This window comes from Callospermophilus lateralis, unplaced genomic scaffold (assembly GCF_048772815.1).
Source record: "Callospermophilus lateralis isolate mCalLat2 unplaced genomic scaffold, mCalLat2.hap1 Scaffold_452, whole genome shotgun sequence".
Lineage (NCBI taxonomy): Eukaryota > Metazoa > Chordata > Mammalia > Rodentia > Sciuridae > Callospermophilus > Callospermophilus lateralis.
This window is the reverse complement of record NW_027514400.1, coordinates 862922-871138: the sequence shown is the minus strand read 5'-3', so window position 1 is coordinate 871138 and position 8217 is coordinate 862922.

Here is an 8217-nt window from a genome sequence, read left to right as displayed (position 1 = left end):
TTTTCCAGTGCTAACTGGTCATGGGAATTTCAAAAATTTCATGGAATTAATTTAGCCATTTTTCAAGGAGGAATTTGGAGAAACTGTGGGTTTAAAATCATTCAGAAACGATTAAATTCTGAGGAAGCACATTTCAAGGAATGCTCTGGAGAACTCTCAGAGGCAAGGCTTCTCAAAGAGTGGCCAAAAGGACACATGAAGCCAGGCCCATTGAGGTCTCCAATGTGAGGTCCATGTGTGTTTTGACTCTCAACTATGGCTGCCAAGTCTTTCAGAATAAAATCATGTGATATCCTGGCTGAAATTGACAGTGCTCTGTGGAAATTCACCCTGGGCTTAAATCTCAATTTCCAAGGGCGACTCTCATGTGTGGCCTCCTAAAATCCCAACACAATTTATGGCAATGCTTCTCTGAGGTCAGTTCCAGAACTCAGTCTCCAACGGGAATCACACCAGACTTCAAGCCCAGGTGGACCCAGGCATCTCTTCCAACCACCACACAAATGACCACAATTAAAACAAAAACACTTACTTATGGCACTCATTTTCTTCAACATAGACACTCATCATAAATTCTGGCTGGAGGTTTCCATGAGGGGCACAGCCCAAGACACTGTCCAAAATAAGCTCCCTTGCCCCTCATTTGCCTAAAGTCAGGGTGTCATGGACATGCTTCCTCTAAACCAAGAGTGATCAAGTAGGCCTCCTTTATTACTGGTCCGCTTCTCCAATTTGAGGCCTACTGACTGTCTGGTATAGATTCTTTATGTGAATTTGTGTCATGAGAAAACCCAAGCACCTATTGGCTAGCCTCTACAGGGCTTTAAAGAACTGATTTGACCCAAATGATCCCTATTCTCACTTGATGGATGTCAGGAAGCTTACAGAGGAAGGCGAGAGACTTCATCTACAATGACTGCTCTTTTGGCCATTTTGGTTTTAGATGCAAACTTGGAAATTTTCTTTAGATCCATCAGGTGCTGAGAATCTAAGCCACTGCCTCACACAGGGCCAAGAGGCTGATTCAGCCACATCCTTTTCCAAAGCAATTAAGCAAGGAGCCACAGGTGATGCCGATTCATTTCCATTTGAAAACTGTTTTCTTGAGGTTTCACAAAGGGGTGGCCTGAGGCAAAGACCTTCTTAACTTCAGAACAACAGAAAAATAGGTAAGAAAAAACCCAAAGCAGTGTTTCTCCACTGAGACTTTACTGGTCACACTGATATGTGAGTTTTCTGATATGCTCCCATTCCCTTCAGCTATCCAGTTCATGGCCCTGTCACAGAGACTGGAGGTGGTACATATCTTGAAAACAAAACCATGAGGCTATTCTGGAGAGTGGCCAGTATTCAGGAAGAAAAGTGGAACTTAGGAAGATTGTAGGTGTTGCCCATCCATAAGGCAAGCCGCCCTCCAATCTTAAATTGGGCAGGATGAATGCTGGGAAGCTTTTTAGTAGACAGGACACAACCATTAATGCATTCGCATTTCAAATGTTTACAACCACGGATACAGTGGGATACACAGGCATAGAAACACTCGCATTGTCAAAGGACTTTCTAGAAACATTCCAGTCCAAACAAACAAACCGCCTTTCCTAACTATTCTCAGAACATGAGACAAAACCACAAACTCACACCGATACCCACAACAGCACCTCCTTCCCTCAAGTATGTCCTCTGACTGGTGGGCCATACTATGTTCCCCCGAAATGGCCTGTCCTGTCTCAGATCTGGTCTTCTTTGCCAATTCTTTGAAGTTGTCAGGAACCATGGTTGAGCCACTACCTGCTTTCTCAGAAAAGGTCCCTCTTCAGAGCTCTCCTGGCATTTGGCCATCATCACATAAGTAGGTACCAAGAAAGACTGACTCTGTACTTGGTGAATCCAAACAATTGAGAACACTGGGACTGGGACTGGGACTTGCGCTGGGTGCCTGTCTTCCTGGATCCCAAGATCAGAGAGTTCCATCACCAAGGAATTGTGGTAGGTCACTTCCTTCAGGAACTGAATGAGGTCACAGCATTGGGAACCACTTTGTCCTAACAGTTGCTTCCAAGGATCCCATGAGATGGAGGCTGCCCCTACTTTCTGTGACACTTTCACAAGTTAGAATGGTATATCAAGCATAGTGACCAAGGAACAGCTCTCCACACAGGCCTGGTTTGGTCCATTTAATCTACATTAAGAAGAGAGAGGCTGATTTAGACACATCCCTTCATTCTGACCAGGTTGTTTGACATGGAAATTGACATGGAGTTGACTTTTGCTCTCCCAGGTCCTTCATAGGTGAAAAGGTCTGTCTAATGTCAGAGGAAAAAACCACCAAGAGACTGTCTCATGCCACAGCAAAGGGTTTATAGCGGGTCCAGCATGCTGGGGCTCATAGATCACTTCAGAGGAGCAAAGAAAAAGAGCCCCGAGAACAACTTGAGCAAAGTTCATATACATTCTTTAGAGGGCAGCGACTTTACATACCTCCTAGTATCCTTTAGCAAATCATCATGTATCACGGGAAAATCACATAACAACTCTAAAACATGATTAGCACATTCATTGGCGGAAACAGGTCGGGAAGCGGGTGATTGGTCATCCCTGAGAAGGGGTATACATTTAAATTGATTGGTTGAAGCCCTGAGATGTATTCAGGCTGAGATGCACAGTTTCTGGGAAGGGGTTGTTTAGTAACTAGGTGGTCAGGGAAGATTTTAACAAACAGCTAATTGGCAGTTCCGGGAATTGTCTTAACTGCCACAGGAATTTCAGGTGCTGAGTGCAGCTTGTAAACTTTACAAAACCTGGTTCTTTACATTTCAGTTTCAATTTATTTTATTCTTTCATTCCCCACTCCTTTTTCTGACTACTTTTAATCTTAAAAGTAATGAATCATAATTATTGTGGGGTCTCACATTCTATTGCTGCCAGTGGAGCATATTTCTGTCTGATTACCATGAGTTTTCCTGCCCACTCTGAGCCTGGAGAAAGGAAACTATGCGGTTAAGCAAACAAGGTCCCAAAAGTTAGCAACACCATAAGTATTATAAGGGGTCCAGCTAAGTCTGATAGGAGTGTAGTTATCCAGGGGGACTGGGTAAACCATGATTCAAACCACCCTTGTTTTATCTCCCTTTCTCTCTGGCGCTCTTCAAGGCATTTTCTCAATTTACTCATGGATTCTTTTACAACTCTAGTATGGTCAGCATAAAAACAACATTCTTCTCTCAGTGCAGCACAGAGGCCCCCCTCCCTCATGAAGAGGAGGTCTAATCCTCACCTGTTCTGTAAAACAAATTCAGAGAGAGAGGTTAAGGATTCCTACAAAACTGTGATGGAGGTCTCTAACGTCTTCAAGTCTTGATCTATTGCTGTTTCTAATTGGGCCATTTGTTGTGACCCACGGATCATCGCAGCTGTTCCTGTACCCACTCCTGCAGCAGCTCCCATCCCTAATAGGATGGCTAGAGTAAGGGACACTGGCTCCCGGCGAAATTGGGTTCTTTTTCCCCCTAGTAGGCGTTGAAATGATTCTGCATCATGATAGAGCACCCTGGGGAGTATCTGCACCATTACACAATAATTTACAGAGCTGTCCAATACCTGAGCTGAAATGCAAGGAGTTCTGACTGTGTGGAGTTCAGTACCATAAAGGTCCCTTTAATTAGTTCCCAGGGGGAGGAGTCAGCTGTACTCTGGACTGGGGAAGTAGGCAAAGACGGAAACCGGGAAGTATGAGATGGTAGAGGGGTTCTGGTACATCTAGGCATGGGAGGTTTAGGAGGCTTAATTCCTGGCTTGAGGAAACTGGGCCCTATTGCTGTGGGATTTTCTTCCTTTTTTTAGCCGGATGATGAACCAGAGCCCAAAGTCATTACCAGGGCCATAAATATAGAATCACATTCCCCAAGTACTTCCCATAGGCCATGTTGTTCTGAGGTACCCCCTTTCTTTGGAAGTGAAAGTTATATTGAGGGGGTAACATAGACTATTCTTTCCACAGCGAGTTTTTGACACCACTTGGCTAGCGGCACATTTCTTGGGATCAATCCAGGTGTCATTTGGTCCTACCTGAATCGTATTGTCTGGGGAGTTTGGGTTCCACCATGCAGCTCCCGTGTGTTCACAACCCCAAGATCTACAATAAAAGTCACTGGGTCCTCCACAGGTTTGGGCCTGTTTGCGACTTCGGAAATCAGCTGGGCACACATAAAAATCAATACTGGCTAGAGTTTACACCTGAGCTGGGAAAAATGACATCCATAATTCATGGGGTAAGGTCGTCTACGTTGCCCTGGTTTGGGTTTGAGTGGGATCTGTGTGGAGTCCTCTATGTCAGGGAGATCCCGGTCAGAGAGGCCTATGGCAAGCTGACAAATGTCCGGGTGGAGAGATGGCCACCAAGTCCATAAGGGGGCTGTATGTGAAATAGACCACACTACTTGCCCAGTAGGATTTATAACTTGCCATTGTTGCTGAACAGGCTGATGGGGATTAGGACTGCTGGTGGTCAGGGGAAGAATCTGCAGCCCTACCTACACAACAGACATGCAACTTGAGAGGGTTACCAGTCTGTTCCAGTTTCCACCCGGAGTCTGAACAGTGCGCAGGCTTGAGATGGGAGGCATGGATCCAGGAAGTGATCCCATCCACTTTCACCACTGTAGGTGTTATAAGCAGCACCTGGTATGGTCCTTTCCAGCAGGGTTCCAGGGATGACACCTGATGCCGTCTCATGTAGACGAAGTCTCCCACTTGATATCGATGTGGGGTTCCCTCGTCTCCAGGCTGATAAGCAGTGGCCAACTGTTTCCACAGGTATCACTGGGTGCTGGGTTTGTTCAAGGGCCTTAAGTCTGTCAAGCAAGGGGGTGTGAAAGGAATCATTAAGTCTCAGAGTTAGGGTTAGTTCCCTTACTGGAGGAGGGGCACCATAGACAATTTCATAAGGGGTGAGATTACACAAAAAGGCAGAGGGGGTATTTCTTGCACGAAACAGTGCATAAGGTAGGAGCATATTCCAATTTTATAATCTGGTCTCCAAGCTTAATTTGGTTAAGGTCTCTTTGATGTTTCTATTCATCTTTTCAACCAGTCCTGAGCTCTGGGGTCTATAAGCACAATGTAACTTCCAATTAATCCCCAGGGTCCTGGCGAATCTCTGATATACCTGGGCCATGAATGCCGGCCCGTTATGGCACCCTATTACCTTAGGCAGCCGGAACCTTGGAAAATGTCTTCTAGGAACTTTTCGGCCACCATCTGAGCCGTTTCTTTCTTCATGGGGAAGGCTTCGACCCATCCTTAAAAAGTATCTACAAAGACTAGGAGATATTTAAGTCCATAACTTGCTGGCTTAATTTCAGTAAAGTCCACTTCCCAGAATTGTCCTCGTCTGGTTCCTCGTAAGTGTTTCCCTGCAGGAAGCATGGATGGGTAAGTATTAAATAATTGGCAGACTTGACAAGCTCTAGTCACCTGCTCAGCTATTTCTTTCCTCTCTGAGTCAGTCAATATAAGTCCTTTCTTCGGTCTTTAAGAGTGCCTATAACTTTTTTGAGCCTAAGTGGATGAGCTGGGGTATGTCTTTGACATAAAGGTGGGCTTTTTGAAATTGTAAACTTGGCTCTGTAGGGTCCCAGAGTTCTGTATCTGTCTCCTCAAATGATAAGTTACCTGAATGTTCCGGTGCGGCCAAGTCTCCTGATTTTTGTTCCCCCCGGTGTGGAAAAAGTTAACAGAGTCACTCCATTTAGGGCTGCCAATTAAACTTCCTCATCTGCCCTTCTGTTTCCAACCGCCAAAGGGTCGGTTCCCTTCTGGTGCCCTGGACAGTGCCCTATAGCTAGTTCCTTAGGGCCCTGCACTGCTGAGAGAAGATGGAGGATCTCATCTTTATTCTTTATTTCTTTCCCGGAAGAGGTTAATAGACCCCTTTGTTGGTAAATAGCCCTGTGCACATGAGCAGTGGCAAATGCATAGCGGCTATCAGTGTATATGATGGCCCTTTTGCCTGTTGCTAGTTCCAATGCTTTCGTAAGGGCAATAAGTTCTGCTTTTTGGACTGATGTCCCTTCTGGGAGACCAGAGGACCAGATGACATTAGTTTTTCTAACTACTGCTGCTCCAGCCCTCCACTTACCATCTTGGAGGAAGCTGCTGCTCTTCATAAACCATACGACTTCAGGGCGAGGCAGTGGCTTATCCTTTAAATCTCGTCGTATACTGATTTCCTCTGCCAGTATGTGTTGACAATCATGAGCGAAGGGTCCTGATGGTTTTTCTGGCAGCAGTGTACCCGGGTTGAATGGAGCAGGTGGTCCCAGCGTTATTCTGTCTTTGTCAAGCAAGTGTTTAATTCTGGAGTTTGATAGCCACCTCTCTAGAGGCTGACAGATGATGCTCTGCAGAGCATGGGGAGCTATAATGGTTAGCTTCTGTCCCAACGTTCATTTATGAGCATCTTTTATTAGAAGGGCTGCCGCTGCAATAACTCTTAAGCAATGGCGCCATCCGCTAGCCACTGGGTCCAGTTTTTGTTACAAGAATGCTACCGGCCTTTTCCAAGGTCCCAAAGTCTGAGTGGGCACTCCCCGTGCAATTCCTTTCTTTTCCTTGATGTAGAGAGTCAAGGGTTTTTCTACATCTGGGAGTGCTAAGGCCGGAGCAGATAGCAGTGCCTTTTCTTGACATTATCAAAAGCTTGTTGGTGCTCAGGGATCCATTGGAAGTGGGCTTCCCCCTTTATCAGTGGGTATAAAGGGGCAGCCAGAGATGCGAACCCAGGAATCCATAACCTGCAAAAGCCGGCACTTCCAAGAAACTCTCTGAGTTGTCTCTTATTAGATGGGGGCAGTATCTGCACAATGGTTTATTTTCTGTGCTCAGTGAGCCATCGTTTGCCACCCCTAAGGGAATAATCCAGGAAGATTACTTCTTGCTGACAAATGTGGGCCTTTTGGCAGAAGCCCTATATCCAAGCCGAGCAAGCTCGGATAATAGTGCTTGGGTCCCAGACTCATAGTTCTCCTTGGTGTCGGCTGCCAGTAGCATATCATGCACATATTGGAGTAGGATGACTTCTGGGTGTGCAGTTCTGAAGTCATTGAGGTCCCTGTGAAGGGCTTCATCAAAGAGAGTGGGGGAGTTTTTGAACCCCTGTGGGAGTCTAGTCCAGGTTAGTTGGCCAGATGTTCCAGGTTCTGGGTCTATCCACTCGAAAGCAAACAGCAACTTACTGCCCTTATGTAGGGGCAAGCAGAAGTAAGCATCTTTTAAGTCCAGCAGAGTCTACCATTCCCGCTCTGGATTCAGAGTGCTAAGCAAATTATATGGATTGGGTACTGTGGGGTGAATGTCCTGCACTCTGTTGTTGATCTCTTAGGTCTTGAACAGGACGGTAGTCCCCAGTTCCTGGCTTTCTTACTGGTAGCATGGGGGTATTCCAGGCTGATTGACAGGGCCTTTGAACCCCAAGAGCGAGGTATTTCTGAATATGGGACCTTATCCCATCCTTAGCTTCTTTGCTTAGAGGATATTGTTTAACACTGATTGGAGAGGCAGAAGCTTTTAATTCTACTACTGTTGGAGGTTGTTTTATGGCTAGACCTAACCCAGCAGTTTCTGCCCAGGCATTAGGATAATCTTTCATCCATTTCTGTGGTAGTTTGCCTGTTTGATTAGTCCTAGGGGGCGCGAAGTGTTGACGTTCATCTTCTACGGACATAGTCAAAGCCGTGACTATGGGAGATTTTACTTAAGGCTTTAGAAACTCCACTTGGGGACCATCAGGGTTAAAGGTTATTCTAGCCCAGAGTTTGGTAAGCAGATCCCTGCCCATCAATGGGGCTGAGCATTCTGGCATTACTAGGAAAGAGTGGTGGAATTTTTCCTTTCCTAGGTCCATATTCCTCTTAGTTGTCTAACGCGATATCTACTGCCATTAGCCCCTTGCAATAGGGACCATTTATTTTATAGGGGGCCCAGTGGGGTTTAAGAGCTGAGTATACTGCTCCTGTATCCACTTCAAAGTTCACAGGAGTCCTCTCCACTTCAAATGTTACCCTGAGTTCGGGGAGGTGATCCAAGCCCCAACATTCCTAGTCCTCTTCTAAAGTCAGCACGGCAGACTGGCGTGGCTGCTTCTTTTGGGGGCACTCTTTGGCCCAGTGTCCTTTTTCTTTACAATAGGCACATTGATCTGAGGCCAGGGTCAGCCTTTGG